The sequence below is a fragment of the Rissa tridactyla genome, chromosome 9, assembly GCF_028500815.1.
Source record: "Rissa tridactyla isolate bRisTri1 chromosome 9, bRisTri1.patW.cur.20221130, whole genome shotgun sequence".
NCBI classification, from domain to species: domain Eukaryota; kingdom Metazoa; phylum Chordata; class Aves; order Charadriiformes; family Laridae; genus Rissa; species Rissa tridactyla.
Window position 1 is genome coordinate 23,944,817 of NC_071474.1, and position 4,714 is coordinate 23,949,530.

Here is a 4,714-nt window from a genome sequence, read left to right on the forward strand (position 1 = left end):
CGAGCAAGCCCCAGCTCCTCACAGGTCTCGGTTTTCCCCCTGAACCTAGCCACCTGAATTTGCTCTGACAACAAACACCGCATCCCAAGACGTTCAGCTGGTCCAGTTCCCACCACCTGCTGAAGTGTGAACCTCTCCCAGCTGGTGGGGAGCAGCAGGTCTCAGATTTGGGGCAGGAACCTCTTGCCATTATGGCTGCTCTGCTGAGCAGAAGAGCCCAAGTTTCATAGCAATGGGATGAAAAAAAAAATAAAAAAAAGCAAGTGTGACTCAGGCATGTCAGAAAGACCCATTTCAGGGCAGGGGGAAGTTGGGGCAGAAATTCCAGTCCCTGCCCCAAGGACTGTTTATACGTTTCAGCCAAGGCTTCCTACACGTAACTATGCATAAACAGTCCTTGAGGCAGGGACTGGAATTCCTGCCTCCGTCTGTCCCAGGAAGAGCCCAACCCACCGACCCTCGAGTTGCGCTCCCTTCCTCATCCAGCATAGCTCGATTTCTCTCCCAGAAACAGCTTCAGGCAGGATGAAAGCGGTCCAAGTTTTATTAAACCCTTGACTTATTGAGTAAGGAGTTAGTGTTACAGAGCTGACCCGAGTAGCTCAGCAGAAATGTAAAGTGCTTCGAGGCTAAACACAACTCCATGCTTCTACAGACAAGATGGACAAGGTCTCCATCTGGCTGGAGATTCTTTTTTGCATTAGTTCTCAACTGGGTGCTCTGGGAGAAGCTCGTGGGGGTGTAAGGCTGTACAAAGCTCTGCCGAGGACAGGGCTTCCAGGAGACCGAGATACTTGGATTTGGTTTAGGGAGGCAAAAAAGCAAAGTTAAAATTAGCATGAAGGTTTAATTAGCTGAGGCTCCAGGAAGATTTCTCCACTCTCCCCACCAAGCCTCTCAGTCCTTAAGTTTATTATATTTTTTCTAATCAGACAGACTATAAAAGTTGAAACTAGTGACTTAAATGGTGTTGCTGGGTTTCCAGCAAACAGTCAGAGCTCCTAGAGCAGCAAGGATTAGGAGGACCAAACCAGCAACTACAGCCAGCCCCAATACCATCCACAAGAGACCTGCATCTAGGAAGGTACCAGTAAGGAGGTGGTTATGGCCAGAGCCACACAAACCATCCCCCTTCCCTGGGTTTGCATCCTCCTGACTTGGTGATCCTGCCAGCTGTGGGTAGGAGAGGTCCAACCACATCATCTGCTTCTCTCACCAAGAGATCTGGAAGGAAGGACCTTTGAGCACTCACAAACTTGTTTGAACACCTAACTCTCCCAAGCCTTGGATCAGCACTGAGGAGCCAACAGGTAGCAAGGCAGCTCCAGCCACCCAGCTCTGAGCAAGTTGCCACGATGGTGACAAAGCCCAAGAGGCATGCTGAGACCTTATCATGCTGAGAGGCCACTTCTCTCCAGACATGTCCTCCTTGCCATTGGTAAGGGAGCGTGGAGCCTCCTGGAGTGCCTGGCCAAGCCACAGCTCCTCATCTCATAGCAGGAGCAGACATCCCAGGTGGCTACCACAGGAACCCATCTAGAAGAGAGCCTGGTGAGCAGCCCACCCTATGGTAGGAGTCCCTCACATGCTTTGGTGTCTCCTAGGAGAGGCCAAACCCTCCTGGCCAGGTGGCCAACCCCACTTTCCAGGAAGGTGACACACCAGATGAGAAACCCAAGTTCTTCACCTTTGGGCAAGCTGCTGTTCCAGCTACTTGCAGGTTGCTGGCTTTGTTGAAGGAGCAAGCCTTGTTCAGAGGGTGAGGAGCTTGGTCAGCCGGGGAGACCTTCAGGTGGCAGGCGATGTAGATCTGGGGACACCAGACAGAGAAGAGGGGTTAAGCTGTCATTTGCCTTTACAGCTTTCCCATGCACCATGAAGTTGGTCGTCAATGGGACCACCATCTCCCCAGGGCAGCTCAACCCCACCCTCCTTCCTTCAAGCCACTTAAGGGTTCAGCTATTGAAGCCCATCAGAAGAGCTTTTCTTGACCAGTATCAGAACTGGTCTCCAAGGAAGATCCTTGGCTCAGAGGGCCGTGATCCAGATTACAGGGTGATGTCAGTCATATGTTGCTATGAGGCAGTTGCCTTGGGAATGTAATTCTAGACAAACCACATTAACTTTCTTAATGGACCGAGGTTGTACCCCACTCAAGACAAGGGAGTTCACTTGCTTTAGGGAGGATTTACCAGACTGCTGGAGCCTCCTGCAAAACTTGAATACATCTACTTGCAAACTGAAACACATCTGGCTTCATCCAGTTGCCCATCCGCCGGGCACCTCAGCACAAAAGCAAAGGCCAGCACGATTCCACCATCAGACATCCATAACCTGCAGAAAGGCACCTCTAAATAAGGGCACAGCCAGCTCTTACCCGCTGAAGTCAATGAAAGCATACTGGGGAGAAGAGCTCAAACTGGGGTTTGGGTGGCCACGTAGTTGTCCTCAGAGGTGCATGGTTCTCTGTGTTGACACCAGCTTGGAAGTGGAGGGCCTCTCCCAGTTGAAGTATGGTGGAGACTCTCTCAGAACTCTAGTCATCTGGAAGGAGAGGTCACCAGGCGTCATGAACGGGAAGCCAGCTTGTGGCTCACTGCTTCCACCCAAGGAAACCCCAATGGGCACAAGGCCTTGGGTACTCACCAAAACTGCGCCAGACCCCAGGAGCACTGGGGTGATACCAGTACCAGCTGTGCCATCTAGTGGAAGCATGGCCGTCTCAGGGTGCCCAGCACCAGAGGAGACCCTCACCCAAAACCTCCCTGTGCCTCATGGACAGTAGGAGGGCAGCTCCTCCTCAAAGGACAGGGTGGAACGGAAAGCCACCCATATAGGCTTGACTCACGTTGTCCCTCCTGGGGAAGGGATGCTCATGGTTAAAGGCTCTGTGGCAGCACAAGGGCTTGCTCGGTGCTCACCTTGGGTAGTGGCACTCCATAGGAACCACAGCAGGGCTGGTGCAGACCACGACAGCATTGCCAGTAAGAACTGGGTTGTAATTTAAGCTCGTGTTGTGGACTTGAGCATCAGGGGTCACCTGGGGAAAAGACAAAACACATTGTCGAGTCATTAAGAGCCCTGTTCATTGGCCACATGCACAGAGCAACACATTTAAGCCTGGAGACTCAGTGCCGAGATATTTCCCTTGGTCAGCCGCCAGTAGCATTTGTGCTGGAGGCAGATAAGTGGCACTCATCCTGCTGCGGGGATGCTCTGGGCTGGGAAGCTGCTCCAGCCTGTCCCAGGAAAGCCGCTGCTCATCAGCGGAGCTGAATGCAGAGGTGCTCAAACTGATTCTTAACTTTTTTTTTTTCCCCCTAGTTTCCACGCCCCAGAACAACAGTAAGGAAGGTCTGTCCCCTAGGATAGTGGAGGACGACTTCTGCTCAGGGCAGATTTAATGAAGGTGTCTGCTAGGTGGAGTACGGGTGGGGGGGGGAGGGGTACCTGCCCACCCTGGTGGCCCCAAGGCTCTCCCAGGGGAGTGAGACCACTTCAAATTTAAGTTTTCTGTAAAGTAGCTTCAAGCTACTGATGATGCCTCCTGAGGTAAGCATCCACTGCTGGCTTGCTGCAGTGGCTCCCAGCACCAGGTTATCTGGGCTCCACCCTGGAGATGGCAGCAATAGCCTAAATAGCCCTGGGAGATGTAGATACCTCTGTCTTCATCAGGAAAACTCTAGTTTCTCTGCCTCTTGCACGCCCTTCCCTACTCACACAACCCAGCCCAAGCCACCAAGGTGCAAGCCAAGAGGTAGACGCCCCACCCCAGGCCTCCAGCCCCTCCACAGCCTTACCCTGAGGGTGCTGCCACGCTCATGCAGTCCAGCCATGAAGGTCACCATGGTCTCAGCAGCAATCCAGATTGCAGGCAAGCAGGCAGCCAGGCCCAGGGTCAGGGCCACAAGCTTGACCAGGTGTCCTGTACCAAAGAGGTCCCTGTGCACCATGATCACCACCTGCGCCTCCTGGCGCTGCATGGCCACAGAGCGCAGAGGGGCAGCAGCCTGGAGCTGGGAGACATCCACCCATGCCCAGGGAGAGGGCCGGGAGAAGGCACACGGCTTCCCCAAGGAAGGATCCCCTTCATAGCTCTGCCTCCCCTCTAAGGAAGCCCCAGTGATTGTAAGTAACCACCTCCCCAAAAACCCAGCCAAAAAGAGCCAACCCCAGGCTGCTTCCAGGCCCCCTCTTGTCTACCAGGGTCCAGTACAAGGAACAACTGCTGCCCAGGGACCTTTTATAGCTCACATCTCCCACAGCCACCCCCACCCCAGGTGATGCTGACCACTCACATAGCTGAGAGCACCCAGTTTCCTGGGGAACCCATTGTGGTCAGCTCTAATGAGTTAATGAGGTGCTGGATTAGGTCCCTTGCCCACAGGAGAGATGTTGAGTTTGCTGTGCAGCCAACTGCAGGTTTTGCCCCCCTTTTTTTGGTAAGAACCAGCTCTGTAAGATCCAGAGAGATGTGTCCCGCTTCCAAACCAGGAGTCCTACCTCCAAACCCTATGTCCCACCTCCAGATCACAGGGCCCTTCTGCAGCGGGTTCGCTGGCGGATGGCGTGGGGTGTGACACTTTCCCAAAGCAAACCCCCTCTTCACATGTCCACACTTGTCCCTGTCCCCAGCTCCTTCAAGGCTGTGACGATCCTCATGGAGCAGCTGCTCATGTCATGGGCAATTGGGGATTTCCAAGACATGAGTGAC

At 53.6% G+C, this 4,714-nt stretch overlaps 1 pseudogene; it reads right to left on the reverse strand.

Moving 5' to 3' along the window:
* Window positions 1-960: 960 nt before the first annotated feature.
* Window positions 961-4,333, reverse strand: LOC128914963 (zona pellucida sperm-binding protein 3-like; annotated as a pseudogene).
* Between the last annotated feature and the right edge of the window lie 381 nt (window positions 4,334-4,714).